The sequence below is a fragment of the Haliotis rufescens genome, unplaced genomic scaffold (genome assembly GCF_023055435.1).
Source record: "Haliotis rufescens isolate VD_foot unplaced genomic scaffold, xgHalRufe1.0.p SCAF_2, whole genome shotgun sequence".
Lineage (NCBI taxonomy): Eukaryota > Metazoa > Mollusca > Gastropoda > Lepetellida > Haliotidae > Haliotis > Haliotis rufescens.
The window spans coordinates 66,150,643-66,168,149 of record NW_025963890.1 but is presented as its reverse complement, the minus strand read 5'-3'; the positions used below and the strand labels follow the sequence as shown (position 1 = coordinate 66,168,149).

General features: G+C 41.0%; 1 long non-coding RNA gene across 5 annotated transcripts in view; it reads left to right on the top strand.

Annotated features, from left to right (window-relative positions):
* Positions 1 to 11,750, top strand: part of LOC124134551 — a 37,969-nt gene extending 26,219 nt beyond the window's left edge. For all 5 annotated transcript variants that reach the window (XR_006861113.2, XR_006861116.2, XR_007222342.1 and 2 more), the window contains 3 exons: positions 1,357 to 1,418; positions 1,858 to 2,436; positions 7,895 to 11,750. This is a non-coding gene — a long non-coding RNA (uncharacterized LOC124134551). The remainder of the gene's footprint in view (positions 1 to 1,356; positions 1,419 to 1,857; positions 2,437 to 7,894) is intronic.
* The last annotated feature ends 5,757 nt before the right edge of the window (positions 11,751 to 17,507 follow it).

Genomic DNA, 17,507 nt, shown 5'->3' with positions numbered 1-17,507 from the left:
TTAATATAACAGAGGGAAGAGGTGGTGTGCAACAATCACACATGAAGAAAGGTCATGTCAAAGACTGTCAGCAACGGTTATGACCACAATTAGCGTTAATGAATGTCTGGCATCGTCGTCCCATAGATTGAATCAGATTCAGGATTACAGGTCCTGGAATGTTCTGATACTCATCCCGCAAAGCCAAAAACAAAGCTGGTTAGGTCTGCGGCTGGAGATGGCGTCTTCGCACACGTTCATCCATTTCGTCCCATATATTTTCAATTGGGTTGAGATCTGGTGATCTTGATGGCCAAGGAAGGACACGGATGTTGTTCTGGCCCAAGACACTTATGGTTAATCTTGCGGTATGGGGTGGAGCATTGTCCTGCTGATACATGAAGTTTTGACGGTTCATGAATTGAATGACGTGAGGTCTGATGCTTTCATCACATTAACGTCGCGCTATGAGATTGCCTTGCACCTGGATGAGATCCGTTCTCCCACTGTACGAGATGCGCGCCCATACCATAACACTCCAACCACCAAATCTATCCACTTCCTGCACGCAGTTCGGAGCATACTGTTCATGGCGGCAAAACCGTAACTCATCACTGAAAACGACAGTTCTCCATCTCTGTAATAGGCAGTTGAGATGGTTTAAACACCACTGTCTGCGTAGTTGGCGATGCTGTCGTGTAAGGATTGGTCCCCGCGCTGGTCTCCTTGGACGTAAACCAGCGTCACGCAGACGCTTCCTGGCGGGTTGATCCAGATTCTCCGGAGTCCAGGTACTGCAGATGTGGTAAGGTTACTGTAGAAAACCTTTGCCGTAAATGTCGTAGCCGAGTGAACCTGTCTTGTGCGGTGGTGACACGTGTTGTTCCATGTTTGTAAAATATGTGCCAAGGCTTCCAAAATGTGCTCTGGGACTCATTTAAGCGCCAGAAACCGCCGATTGCGACTCGTCCAATTGCATTATTTCGCTGCGCCTTTGTAAGTCTAAGCATAACTTCACATGAGAATTCACGTCTTTAAACTGTCACGAAAGCAGGCAGACCCCCTGGCTTTTATTGGTAACGGTGCAAATGATGCACATGCAAAAGCAAACGCATGAAATTCTTCCCCGATTTTCCTCCCGCCCTTTATTGATAAAAACAGACGTGGATGCGTTTTTGCGATTGGTAAACAGTGGCAATGGATTCAAACTCTGAAATGACTCAGGGTAATGTTAAACAAGGATATAAAAAATGTACAGATACTTAAGATTCCTTTTTGTTAAATCAGGAGAGAAAATATGGTCTACTGTTTCTTTTTCAGAAGTATGTATGTTTTAGTGTCATCCATCGCTAAACTTCACTTTCTTCATCATTACAGGATGACAATGGGATATCTAGCTGTCCTGCTTTGCTGTTTCGGATTGTTACCACATATACACAGTATGTACGAGATCCTACAGATATGGCCCATAAACAGAGATAATAATGTCATTTATTGGTCAGAACATATATCGAGAACACAACCTATATTCAATTATAATTAATGTGCCACAACATACACCACAACGTTCCGATTGTGGAAGTGTCCAATTCCATTGAATAATTTATTCTATTGAAGTGTTTTCAAAGTAATGAGTAGTAAACCTGATACACTCGTGAGTAATGACTGTTTGATTCATCTGTATGCACTGATGGTAGTTCGACGTTCGATGATAAACGTTGCTCTTATCACATCAAGCTTATGGAGCGATAAGCATGCTATGTGTCCAATGTTATCAATTCTCTTCAACCAAGACCCAAGAAGGGAGTTTGCAAACGTCATGATGAGAAACAGTGTTAACTTATAACGCACATATGATACATTTTCCCTTTCTTTCAGGCGAAAGTCGTTCCCCGTGCATGGTCAGATATGGACAGCACTGTGTTGGTTGCAATGACAATGAGTGTACCGAGTGTGACAAAGGGCACTGTGGTTCAAGTTGCGAGGATAATTGTACTGGACAGTGTGAATATACTTGTCATAAAACAAACTGTTCTTGTGAAGCATGTGCTGATGGATATCATGGGGATGGTTGTTTAACGCCGTGTTCTGGTAGATGCTACATGAAGGATCTAAGCAAGCCGGCACTTTGTCAAAGAAATGGGACGTGTTCAGGCTGTAAATATGGATTTTGTTTGCCCAACACGATGTGCGAAAAACGTTGCAATGAATGTTTGGATGATGATTGTGATGCTTATACTTGTGAATGTCGTAGTGGTTGTAAACTTGGTTTCGATTTTTGCAACGAAACGTCCAAACTTCCATCCAATACTGACTGTAAAAACTGTAGAAATCAAACATGCAAAGGAGATGTGTGCAAAGGCTGTATTGCTGGGCGACACGGAGTGCAATGTCAGCACAAATGCGACAACTGTGAAGTGTGTTATCAACTGGACGGAACCTGTATACAAGTAAACCGTGAGTCCTGGGAAGTAGCCTCGTAATAATATATTTTTATGTAGTCCCGTGCTATTATTTATCTCATGAACACCTGGTGACTGTTTAGTGATCCATTCGTATAATATTCACCACCAGTATGCCTTTTACGCCCAATGGAATCTATTTCGGCAGATAATGGAGACTGATTATGCGCTGCCGTTGACGTTATCTATTTACTTCAAGGATAGGATAGCAATTAGTGTTATATCATTGACTTTCGTTTTCTAACTCCTTCATTCACTGTAATTCTGACATACTAATACAGCTATATTCAGAATACCAATACCATGATGTCATTTCTTTCCTAAAACGATGTGAGAATATGAAGTACGCTGTTATACGAAAACCAAGCCCATTTATCTTCCGGAGTTCTAACGGGGTTTGATCACAAAATTTCATTCTTATGATATCCAATGCAACTACATGCATACCGTAGGTATTATTCTTTTTTTAAATCGTTCAAGATAAAACTCGGAGCAGATTTCATAGAATTCTTGAAATAGACAAGTTGAAATAACAGGCCAAAAGCACGCAATAATAGTCAAAATGTACGAACATGATTGAGTGAGTGAGGTAAATCCATACTCATACTCAAAGGCAGGTCACCATACTGGGGACATTATAGTGATTATGAGAAAGGGCTGTAGATCGTCAGCAACCAAAGGTAGGTCACCATACACGGGACATTACAATGATTATGAGAACAGGCTGTAGATCGTCAGCAACCAAAGGTAGGTCACCATACACGGGACATTACAATGATTATGAGAACGGGCTGTAGATCGTCAGCAACCAAAGGTAAGTCACCATACACGGGACATTACAATGATTATGAGAACAGGCTGTAGATCGTCAGCAACCAAAGGAAGGTCACCATACACGGGACATTACAATGATTATGAGAACAGGCTGTAGATCGTCAGCAACCAAAGGTAGGTCACCATACACGGGACATTACAATGATTATGAGAACAGGCTGTAGATCGTCAGCAACCAAAGGTAGGTCACCATACTGGGGACATTACAATGATTATGAGAACGGGCTGTTGATCGTCAGCAACCGAAAGTAGGTCACCATACACGGGACATTACAATGATTATGAGAACAGGCTGTAGATCGTCAGCAACCAAAGGTAGGTCACCATACACGGGACATTACAATGATTATGAGAACAGGCTGTAGATCGTCAGCAACCAAAGGTAGGTCACCATACTGGGGACATTACAATGATTATGAGAACGGGCTGTTGATCGTCAGCAACCGAAGGTAGGTCACCACACTGGGGACATTACAATGATTATGAGAACGGGCTGTAGATCGTCAGCAACCAAAGGTAGGTCACCATACACGGGACATTACAATGATTATGAGAACGGGCTGTAGATCGTCAGCAACCAAAGGTAGGTCACCATACACGGGACATTACTATGATTATGAGAACGGGCTGTAGATCGTCAGCAACCAAAGGTAAGTCACCATACACGGGACATTACAATGATTATGAGAACAGGCTGTAGATCGTCAGCAACCAAAGGTAGGTCACCATACACGGGACATTACAATGATTATGAGAATGGGCTGTTGATCGTCAGCAACCAAAGGTAAGTCACCATACACGGGACATTACAATGATTATGAGAACAGGCTGTAGATCGTCAGCAACCAAAGGTAGGTCACCATACACGGGACATTACAATGATTATGAGAATGGGCTGTTGATCGTCAGCAACCAAAGGTAGGTCACCATACTCGGGACATTACAATGATTATGAGAACAGGCTGTAGATCGTCAGCAACCAAAGGTAGGTCACCATACTCGGGACATTACAATGATTATGAGAACAGGCTGTAGATCGTCAGCAACCAAAGGTAGGTCACCATACACGGGACATTACAATGATTATGAGAACGGGCTGTTGATCGTCAGCAACCAAAGGTAAGTAACCGTACTGGGGAACATGATGACGTACATCACGTCTGCTACCTGTATGGTACCCCAACAGGATGTACTCATTGCCTCTAGCTTCTGGCGATTGTTTGCAATCTAATGTTTTACTAATAAAGGTCGAAATACAAAACAAATAGACTCCAATTGAAAGAAAGAACAATGTCTAAAGAACGTCAATGCACAGGAAAGGACACCAAACGCTAAATGTCTACGTTGACAAATAAAGAACGGTAGATTTGCAATTTGTATAACATTCCGAGTTTAATCGCCTTGTTCCGCTGTGTATATGATGCATTCTGCAATCAGCAACACGTAACCGAGGTTCAAAATGTAGGACGCTATTCTTCGTGCAACACTGTGTGACTTCATATACATGTTGCTATTATATCGAGCTTTCAAAGTTATCGCCACCGACGTTTATATTGTTTCATCATTGATAGTCCGTTCCCACGTGCTATGTCTAATGGAGGGAACAAGAAAAACTGAATTTGACCCTGACAACCTTTAAAGCCATACAGACCAGTGTCTGACCTAAACCTTCTCTCACTATTGAACGAGTTGTTGCATCGATCACTTAGAGACGTGAAAGGGCAAAATATTGGTGAAAACTATGCTCAATACCAAAAGGTCCTGTGACAACAATATTTTAGTTTATTTTTCAAAAGTAAAGTTTGGTTTTCAATATTGTAGTACATGTATGGAATCAAGTCACAAACACGCAACTGCTACAGAAAATCATGCATTCCATGCAAAAGTTGACTTCTATGCAAACCCCATGCATTTCACTACCCAAGAATGGGTATAAAAACATGTGCGTTAACGGGATTCCATATGCGTATGACAACAACCACTCAGACAAAATTACGCAATTATTCAACTTTACGAAATGCCACGCCTGTCCGAAAATGATCGTCTGCGAGCCATTGGTATGCTCGAAGCAGGATCGATTCAACGTGATGTTGCAAGACAATTTAACGTCCACAGAAAAAAAACATTTGGTGTTTATGGCAACGTTGGCAACAGACGAATGCAGTCAGAGACCATCCTCGGAGTGGCAGGCCACGCGTAACCAATAATCGACAAGACAAATGGATTGGAACAACACACCTACGAAATCGATTCCAGCCAGCAACAGTGACTGCAAGAAGCATCCCTGGCCTTCGACGAATATCTTCACAAACCGTACGTCGTCGCCTCAGATGTGCAGGGATTGTCGCCAGAAGACCCGCAAGACGTCCAATTTTGAAAGGAAACCTACGCCAAGCACGTCTAAAGTGGTGCAGACAGCGTCTACGCTGGACGGCCATGCAGTGGGGACAAGTTCTATTCACTGACGAGTCTCGTTTTCACCTCAGCCACAGCGATGGACGGATTCGAGTGTACCGACCTCGAGGTGAACGTTACGTCAATCATTGTGTCATGGAAGAAGATCGTTTCATGGACGGCAGTGTTATGGTAAGGGGTTGGATTACAGCAAGACAGAGGACCCGTTTGATAGTGGTAGAGGGAAATCTCAATGGACAGCGTTGCCGCGACGAGATCATCGGCCTTGTTGTTCAACCGTGTTTGCATCGTCATGGCCCAGGCATTACCTTTCAACATGACAACGCCCGGCCTCATATTGCTCGACTTGTTCAGGAGTCTCTTCAACAAAACAACGTGAATGTCATCCCCTGGCCGGCTCGCTCCCCTGATCTCTCACCAATCAAGCACATGTGGGATGGGATGGATCGGCGCCTTCGACGTCAACCACGTGTTCCACAGACATTCCAGGAACTTCGAAACATGCTCCAGCAGATATGGACAGATATCCCACAGGACTTTGTGCGACGCCTGGTCCATTCTATGAGACGAAGATACGTTGCTTGCATCGCAACCAGAGGTGGACACACACGTTATTGATTTGTAAATTAACATTTTGGCATGTTCATGGTTTTTTATGAAATCACGCATTTTCTGAAGTCAGTATGACAAATTAAACCATTGGAACACTTACATGAGTCGTTTATCTGTTGCAAACCGAAGTTGTTTCAGATTTGGTAAAAAACATACCTTTGCATTAAATAATCTTATTCAATGTCACAGGAACTTTTGTTGTTCAGTATATATGAGTGGATCACTAAAAATAAGGACACCAGGTTTTCGCGAAAAGGACAAGCATATTCTGCTCTAACTGTAGCACCGCCACTCGCACAATTTGAATGAAAGAGTAAGGTTTTGTGTCCCAAAATCGCAGAGCAGTACTGGTGCTAAACGACGTATACACGAAGCTTTAACTTTAAAATGCGGTTTTGGGATTTTTTTAATATCCAAATAATGCTGAAATTATGTTATGTTCAACATGAACAATAATCAGTACCTATTGACGAAATACATATTTGATAACCTAATTAATAATTGCTCCTGACTGGAAGGGTCGCCACAGAAATGCCGGGGATAGCTGCCCGCTAGGCATTTCACATTTGCTGTTACTTAATGCTGTGTTCCTCCATAACCACAATAACTATGCTACAACGTTGCACATTTTTAAATGAAAGCGACAAAACCCTTTCCATAATCATAACACATCTCTGCTAAAAGCTTATTCCATTTTCCGATTGCGACTACATCAAAAGCGCGTAAGCAACCCATGCTTGCCCTAAAAAGGGACCATGGTTGTGGTGGGAGGCGACTAACGGGATCGGGTGGTCAGGCTCGCTGACTTAGATGATGCATATCATCGATCCCAGTTGTGTAGATCGTGATCATGATGTCATTCACTGGATTGTCAGGTCCAGACTCGGTTATTTACAGACCACCGTCATTTAGCTGAAATATTGCTGAGTGTGGCGTTAAACAACCAACAAAAAATCATAAGCGCGTGTTCATGAATCTATCAAATAGTTATGACACCAGATGTTCGCGAAAAGGTGAACATTTCCTGCCTAACCCAAGGCATCCATCACGAACACAGACAAAGGCAATTCAAGTCTTCAAACTTCGAACAAACACGGGAACAAATGGCACATGTCAAAATAGGGAATTGCATCGGACGTCATTGTGTCACTGACATGTTAAAGTTGGAAAGGTTATCCACCTCTCTGCCATAAAACATGTTGAAATCTTTTCTAAGGTCTTGTTGAATGCTGTTACTTTTATCAAACGTTTGTGGCGTGCTCGATTGTACGTCAACGTTTGTGAAATTTAGACACCATAGGCTGGAGCTGCTGCAATATTCCTCGACATTATGGGAAAGTTGGCTGTTGAGAAGTTGAAGTCCTCCAGCTGGATAGTTTTTGTCACTCTGAACCTTTTAATGTAAATAAATTTGAACATGTTTACCTTCCTTAAAAACTCTTGCGAGGGCTTAATCTGAGGTATGTTTACAAAGGTAAATTGAATATATACCTTATATTGATAAACTTAATTTGTGTATTCTCAGAAAGTCATACCAGAACATCTTTGTTTCTAACCCTCCATCTTGCAAATGTATTTTTCATGTTTTCCAGAAAACAGCTGGCATTGGTGTTGGCCCTGCGCAGCATTTGCTACTCTGTGTTGTATTTTGTTGGGGGCATATATATATAAGTATCGGGTCGGAACTCCTCGCTGCTGCCATGACAAGCCCTAGAGATTATTTTTCAAACAGATCATGCGACATCTATCCATCCTCGGTCCACATCACAACTGTATTTAAGTCAACCTGAAGAATGAGTACTGAGAACATTGACCAAACTGTCTTTGATCTGTGCAACGGAAACCTCACTTTGGATGCTTTACATGTGATCTTTATTATGGTATATAAGTTAGCTGTGCGTTAAATAGCAAGAACAATGAAGAACTAAGCAACGTTAATTTACGATAAAACATTGTTCTATTATGACGTCATTTCAGGAAATTGTAACTTTGAAACTTCAAAGCGGGAGAGATATGACAATCGGTTAGGGGAGAAAAAGTATAGATAATCGACGTGAAAATTGTTAGAATATCTCGGAAAACCAAACTTAATCCCCCTGTTCGTAGAGAGACTTGTCCAACATTGCCGAGATCGGGTTACATTAAGGGAGTCATCATAATGTAAATAATTTAAATATTTAAAGCTTGAACATATTATTGACATTCTTAAAGAGGCTGTGCAAAACGCTGATGTCTCATAGAAGAAATAAACGACTCGTGGCCACTGTTTGTCTCCCTCCAGTGTTTTATTGAACAACAAACAACTCCCACTCGTCGTTTATTTCTTAATTAATACGTGTAAATATGTGACAGCAAATGATTGAGGTGCTACTAGAAATGTCCAGTGCTGTTCACGGCAGCTTAGAATCATCTACCTCTGTAAACGAACTTGGCGGGCTCGACCATTTCGGGATGAGACGGTTTCTAGAAGGCTGGCTGAATAAGAGCGGAACAAGGGAAAATCGAGGCCTTTTTCTACCTGAATTCCCGCCAGGTTCCAAAACTATTCCAAACGCAGACATTAGACAGTGACAGAAGCATGGGCATTTGTGAGTACACTGACATTATTTCTACCTGTCGCCACTGATATGACTTACTGTCATGCCTGTGTGATTGTAAAAACTGTGTATTTGAAGATATATTCTTTTATTATTCAATGATCATGTGTGGCCATTAACTGATTTTACAATTAAGTTCTGTATTAGCTGATTTCTGGGCTAGGTTTTGTGTTTCAAATTGGAGATCACCTCGTTACAGTACTTCACATGTTTGCGTACACTACGTACCTCCATTTCCATCAAAATTCACAATAAAACGTAAGTGATTGAACACGTTTAAGTTTACCACCATCAAAAGCAATGGAAGAATGTGTCACAGAGTGAGTGAATGATTGAGCACCACTTTGAAATTATTCAGTTATATGAGTAAAATACCACGCAATTGGGATGGTGATGACAAACCAAGGATCATAATCATTTCTTATGATTTATGATAACACCAGCAAATATTATACTACACAAAATTGCTTGTAAAAAGTATTATTTGGTGATATAAAAAAATCATCCAACAAATAAAGATTGAAATATTCCGGTACAAAATGATTAGGTAACCCCTATAGAGCCTCGATTTCATGATGAACGGACAGAGGCATGCGTGCACTAGGTCAACACAGCGTACCATTGCAAACGTCTTTGGTGTGATAAGCAGGGCATGGAATCGATAGCAGACGTTTTGATCAGCTACCCAGTGACATGCAGGTGGTCGACATAGTTTAACCACACAGCAGGTTTCTCCCGATTGCAGCAATACGTCATCCCTTCGTGTCTGCCATCACACTCAGAAATGACCTGTTGATAGCCAGTGGCGTTAACATTTTTACTCAGTGCGTAATCGACTTCGTGAGGCTGGTCTCCGATCATTGAGGCCATGCATTCGCATCCCACTGACCCGACATCACAGGCAGGCACGTTTTGATTGGGCTGAAGATCACCTCAGTTGGACTGACGAGGACTTGGCTGCAGTTGGTTTCACTGATGAATCGCGATACTGACTAGCCTTCACAGATCTTAGCGCTCGAGTGCGGCGTATACAAGGAGAGTCAGGATTCCAATGAAGCCGAATATGTCCATTATGAAGGGGGCTCACTCATGATTTGGGATGTGATCAGTAAGTCTGGAAGAACCGATGGCCGTGTCCTGCAGCGGGGCACGATGGCAGATGTGAGATTCAGTGATGACATTCTGGATGTGTACGTGTGACCGCATGTTGGTGCAATCGCCCCGCACTTCATTCTCACGGACGATAACGCACGTCCTCAACCTGTCAGGGTCGTTGATACCTTCTTAGATCAGAAGGCCATTGTCCGTAGGGAGTGTCTAGATTGGTCACCATACCATCATCTTTGGCTATTTCAATTAGACACATTGCCTTTCGAAGTGGTGATCATTAGCAAACTTTGAGTAGTATATGTTATCAATATCGATAAGCCTGTCGGAACAGTATGGCTACTCGAGTGTAAAGTTCCACGACAACTAAAGTCGAATTTTATTGAATTCACACAACGACAGCTGAGACAACATTGAGCGGTCAACAGTTGAGCATTCCAGAGTTGTGCCCCTTTTCTATTTCGCTTACGTGCACCTTTCTCATCTGGAATAAGTGAATGATTGCGGGTTAAGACGCTTTGAACAGTATTTAATTTGTATTGCAGTGTGTTAATGATGAAATTATTATATGATCATATATTCAATTCCTAATACTCTGAAAATAAGGTGGGGGGTATTCGAAACAACAGATCATTACAAATATACAAAGATGTATCCAATGACGGTAATGCGCACACGCGGCTAATGAGAGATGTGGAAATTTATGCTCGTGAAATTGAGTGTTACTGGAACAAAACCAAGTTCAATATTAACACTTAGTGGATTCAGTCATGATTTTATTTCAACGGGATTAATCTGGGGCTACGTGGAGGAAGGATTGGATGTCTTAAGATGCCAACAGGACACGGAACGTTCGAGCGTATTCAAGCCAGACAAAATGGACGCCGGTTACGCTTATATAAACATGGGGAAAATAGACAAAGTTTTACATTTTATCACGTTAAATGCCACATATTTTGAATTGGAAATTGTGAAATAAGGGAATATTACAACTAACGACCACGTTCCATTATCTTTAAAATGCCAAGGGTCAACCTGATCTCTCTCACTAGTACTGTGCTTGTCAGACAGACTTAGGCAAACACATGTAAGACGTTAATATCTTTATCTGTATCTGCAGCTGTTTGTCATCCACACCAGGTAAGAAACGTTACCATCTTGTACTATGTTAAATCTTAACTATATGCTATTATCCTTGCCAATATACCAGCAAGTTTAATTTGTAATTGTAACTTGTGTGTATATCTTAGACATTCCCGTTGTACTACTTCTGTGTATAGATTATGTCAATTCTGTTAACTATATTAGTTGTTGTATCTTGTGTGAATGTCCACTCGGAGTATTGTATTAGTTAGAGTGTGTCGGGTATGCCAGATTCAATCATATGTAAGCTGTTGTATTACATTGTGTACCTTGGAATATGTATCGTAACTAAAGTAGTATGTACTTAGTATCTTGTTTAATGAGTCTATGTCATGTTCACCTATTGTTCTTCACATAATAGAATCATTAAACAAGATACTAGGTACATACTACATCAGTTACGATACATGTTCCAAGGTACACACATAATACAACAGCTTCGAATGATTGAATCTGGTATACCCGACACACCTCATGCTCTACCCCGTGAGGATCCGGGGTAGAATAGGTCTTCAGCAACCCATGATTGTTGTAACAGATTACCATGCTTGTCGTAAGAGGCGACTAAACAGGATCGGGTGGTCAGGCTCGCTGACTTGGTTGATGCATGCCATCGTATCACAATGGGTTTGATCGATGCTCATGTTGTTAATCACTGGATTGTCTGGTCCGGACTCGATTATTTACAGACCGCCGTCATATAGCTGGAATATTGCTGAGTGCGGCGTTAAACAACAAACAAACAAACAAACATTCTTCACATAATGTGTACTTCTGCTCTAATACTTGATTGTAAACATTTCTATTTGATATTGAATGTAAATAAGATTCTGTTGCTGTCTAATAAACTGACTGTTTATTCACTCAGGTCTTGTGTTGTTGTGTGGTTTGAGTGGTACATGTACCTCTGCTGAGCAAGCGGATTCCCCATCTCTCGTTTTAATACTTATAGTTGGAGTAGTAGCTGATAAATGTACCCAATAAATACCCTGTAAGCAACAACACTGATAGGACAGATTACACTTCAACGTCAGTGACGAGAGATACGTGACTTTTACTGATGAATTCGCGCTGATTCCCTATTAAAAGAGACAATGTATATGTTTGGCAATAACTGTACTAGCTAGTAGATCATGTCCCTGACCCACTATCTTCCTGACGGTGTGTTTGTCAGAACAATAGGGCTAGCTGATGATGTGGAGGGTAGTCAACACTATCATTAACAATTATGGAGGTAAAGACAGTTCGTTGAAGTATGTAAGTTCTTTGAACTTGTATTATCACCCGCCACGAAGTGGAGCGGGCGATTGGTCCGTCCGTCCGTCCGTCATTCCGTCCACTTGTCAATGGGGACAAATTTTCTCAAAAACTATTAAAGTTAGAGGAATGAAATTTTGTTCACTGATGTTACTGGTCACGACCTCAAATGAGTTCGAAAATTGGTGTCGCTCATTCATATCTTACAGAGTTATGACCCTTGTCCCGTGTATTTCAACTTGGTGCATAGTTTTTGCAATGTGGACAAGTTTTCTCAGCAACTAGTGGAATAAAATTAATGAAAGTTTTTATGCTTATCTAAAAGATACTGTTATTTGTGCAACGGGGACAGGCCCAAGTGCCTTCCTCTTCTTTAGGCTTTACGGGGCTCTTGTTCTACTATATGAACAAACAAACTTCTTATGTGCCTCATGGCGCTGTTAACGCTGTTTTGTTGTTTTAAATAGAAGATTTTACTTTTGTAGGCGCAAATGGTTCATAAAAGTGACAAAATCCTTTCCAGCTTCTTAAGAAATATCTGCTAAAAGCAGAGTCGATTGTATATCAAAAGCGTATGTTTATGAAGCTCTATCAAAAAGTGATGGTACCAGATGTTCGCGAAAAGGTGGGCGTATCCTGCCCCACCGGAGGTTCCCGTCACGAACACATGCAAAGGCATGACAATTGTTCACCTGAAAAAATACACGGGAAAATATATGGTACAAAATACGGAATTGCATCGGACATCATTTTTTCATGAAACCGTTTGAAACCTTTACTGAGACCTTGAATGTTGTAACCTTGATCAAGCAACTTCTGAGCAAGAGTCTTATGACGCTCTTTGAAATCTTGGTAGAAAGGGCATGCTCGATTCTGATGATAAACGTGTCCGTCAAAACGGTAGATGCACGTATTTTTTTTACTTGTGGGGAGTTACATGTATATGTGTTGTTTTTAACGCCGCGCTCAGCAATTTTCCAGCTATATGGCGGCGATCTGTAAACAATTGAGTCTGGACCAGACAATCCAGTGATTGATATCACGAGCTTTGATCCACGCAATTGGGATACGATGACATGTATCAACCAAGTCAGCGAGCCTGACCACCCAATCCTGTTTGTCGCCTCTTACGACAAGCATAGTCGCCATTTAAGGCAATCATGGGTTGCTGAAGACCTATTCTATCTCGTATTTTCACGGGTCGGGGAGTAACATGTCGACAATTTGATGAAGGATCCCAGATGACAAGATAAACGCTCGTATCACGCTATTTGAAATCTCGGTGAAAAGATCAACGTCGATTGTACCCTAAAAGTTGTGAAATGTAGACACCAAGGGCTGGAGCTGCAGGAATAAAGCTGCAATCTTTATACATAGATTTAAATATGAGGGGTCTCACTGGTCTCCTTTATATCAAGTTCAGGCTGGTAAATCAGTAGAAGAGAATTGGTTATTTTGTGGTTATTGATGTAACACCGTCAAGAAGCAACAAGGAGACGACTTGAGGGCGTTTTTGTTCCCTGAGAATGAGAGCTTGTCTGCACTAGATGGGACCACAACAGGAACGTCTATGCCTTGTACTGAGGCACCCTTATAAAGCCATATGCCATCTATTTAATTTATCTGCTACCACCTGCTACATCCGCAGTTGACATATTAACAGCTTTTAAGGCATACAGCGGCCTGATATAATCTTGAATAATCTCGATTACCCACATGTACAGTGATGGCATCTCTATATCATAATATATGTACAATTATTAGTTGTTCTTATCATGTCTTCGCTTATCGGGAATATTGTTTTTACTTGTTATATGTTGGCCGCAAAGTGACCCTTGGTGCACTTTGTTACATTGAACGATATCAGTTCATTGATATTCCTGAAGCCTTGAACGATATCAGTTCATTGATATTCCTGAAGCCTAAGTTACATGTCTTGGACAAATTGTTTCAACTTTGCTAATCCGAGCAGAAATTCTGATTCATTTGCATAAAGAAACAGATCACAAGAAGGGAGGCACAATCGGTGCCCACTTCTTGTCTAAATGTCTTACCCTCAAATTTTACTGAGATGTTATCAAGGAGGAAATCCGACATTTCACATGTAGTTTTCTCAGTAATCTTCAGTTTTGACAAATTGTCCTGAACCTCTTTAGATATATATGTAACTATATCTATGGTCACCATATGTAACAAATGCCCCATGAATGAAGTAATGAAGTTTTCTTTAAGTTTGTCATGTGGGATAGTTGTGTGCAAATGTTTTGACAGAATTGAATTTCAAGCAAATCCTTTGATTTTTATAATCTCCCCATAGTGTTAATTCCAAGGGTCTCAAATACGTTCTGTGAATATAGAGAAAGTCCTTCCTTGATAGTACTAAGAATACTGGTTAATCTTTGAGACAGGGATTTCGTGGTACATTTGCTGGACCCAGCAATACATCTCTTTGTACGGATTTTATGGAGCTTTAGAATCACGTACAAAAGAGGAATGGAAATGTCTACAAATTCAGAGTCGAGTCAAATGACAAGACTAATGCATGTTTTTTGCAGATTTCTTACTCGTTAATTGAATCATACTGGCTTTATATGTGGCATTATTATCACCCGCCACAAAGTCGAAGGGTAACATAAGAATGGGTGCCGCCCGTCCGTCCTTCCGCCGGTCACGTTTCGTTTCCGGAGCAGAACTCAAAAGCCATGAGAGATATCTTAACCAAACTTGGCGCAAGGATAGGTCTAGTGATGAACTGGTGCCTTTTGATAATTTGGGTTTTTAAAAAAATATATTTTTCGAGTTTCCATGGCAACGACTTTGACTTAGACCTGACATATCATATTGGCGGGGGATATGAGTATTTCATGCTTGTTTGTCTTGTAATTTCTACCAAGTTCTTTTATCAAACAATAAACGTTGTAATACTTTCATGTAATAGGGGCGGTGGGGTAGATGAGTTGTTAAAGCGTTCGCTGGTCACGCCGCAGGCGCGGGTTCGATTCCTCACATGGGTACAATGTGTGAAGCCCATCTCTGGTGTCCCCCGCTGTGATATTGCTCGAATATGCCTTAAAGCGGCGTAAAACAATACTCCCACACATATATTAGTTATGTTATTTTGAAAATTTTGTGTACTTGCTTGCTAAATGGTGATTTTTTACACCGAGAGTCGCAAATGCCTTAATAGGGCGTCACTACTTCGAGTATGTTAACATATCACTCCAGCCCGGTTTTCCATTTGCATAGAATTGTATAACGGCCATTTAAGCAGAAAATATGAATTTATAGAAAAAAGACAACACGCGTCAACCTTGAATTTTAGGAAGGTGGTTTCACGTTCTCTACAAATGATATCTTGAAGTGCGAGTCATATTGGTGCGTATGCATGGTTATGCATAAAGTAAGCTGAACACTGTCATAAGAACATGTACATGTGTTCACGAAAGACAAAACCGACCTTTTATGAAAAGGTTCAAGGTCATTCTTTTCTAGGCATACTGGTGTAACTTTTCCAACTCTTGTCTCGATGGGATAAATTTGCTCATTCCGTTGTGGAAAAGGTCCTCAGTAACCTTTGCTTGGCGTGAGAGACGACGAAATTAATTGTATGGTTTGGCATGAGAATTGGTTGATTGCATGCCATCGTATCCCAATCAATGCCCATGATGTCATTCACTGGATTGTCTGGTCCAGACTCAATTATTTACAGACCGCCGTCATGTAGCTGGAATATTGCTGAGTGTTGCGTTAAACAACGAACAAAACAAAGCAAATAAAAATGTATGGTATTCGCATTTCTTTTGTCGGGGAGTATATTCGATGATGGTGATTTCAAGCGAGAGTATTATATGTTCTTTGTTATAAACAGGTGATAAGCATAATTCTTATACTGTTTTAGTATTTCATCCCCATGTCATCCCCATGGGCACCATTTGTGCTACCATCTTGCAGTTCTCTTTCTTTCTGCACATGAATCGATATTTCTTCTGGCAAAATCAAAACAAGGGAATTTGGCCAAGTTTTAACTTAAGCTATATCGATGATCTGATATCGTTCAATAATGGTCAAACACCCAGTTTCCTTCGACTGATTTACCAACCTGAGCTAGAAATAAACTAGGCCACACCACCTGTGGATTTGTGTTTTTGATGCACTTAAATATTTATTGACCAAAACATGTGACATAAAATGGAAGAAAACAGTTGCTGATCAGTCTTGGGAGAGCCGTAGGAGGCTGAACGTCCCAAGAAAATAAGTAAGTAAATATTATTTGGATGTAGCAAGTGTTGACATTCTATGGTGACAATGTAAGGCCGAAAGTAGCAGGCCAGTCCCAGTTCTTTCTCAGGACACCAGGGTGGTCATTTTACCACTGTTGTCGCATGGCAGGAGCACTGGTAAAACATACTTCCTTTTCATCACTGTTTTACAGTGCACCATTCATATCATGTTCACAGCTGCCCTGTGTGCAATATGGAATCTGTTTCGGTGGATCATCTTGACTGGTTATTCTCTTGGATTGACAATGTATATTGTGATACAGTACTTTTTGTGTCTTGGTTGAGAACAATTCTCAGAAGTGATTCATGTATTTTGTACTGCGTGCTAAATGAACATTTTTTAATAATGTTGTTTAGCCTTTTGTAAACATTTTCCAGTTGCTTACAATTCCACATGATGATGATGATGATGATGGTGATGTACACTTTAAGCTTAACAGTAAGTAGTCAACTTTAATTGCTGAACATTTTGTAATTCGAGAATGCTGATTTAGACCCCTCTCGTGTCATACATACAGTATTGTGTAGTACAGTAGAGCGTTTCGTCCCTCTTAATCTTTAAGCATGTATCTAAATATGAAACAGATAAGATGTTTCACTGGTACCTCTTATTGTCAGTGAAGGTGGGTAAGTCATTGGGAATGGGCTATTGACCGTTATGGCATAGGTCCAAGCCTATGCCATGCTGAAATTATGTTTCTTTTGTAATTTGGATACTCGGTCTGCGTAAGTTCCATTTTTATGCCGCCATGATAATCTGATTACGGCTTGAACATTACTCGCTTCTGATGATTGTATTCCACGCAAGGGTCAAGCGCTGG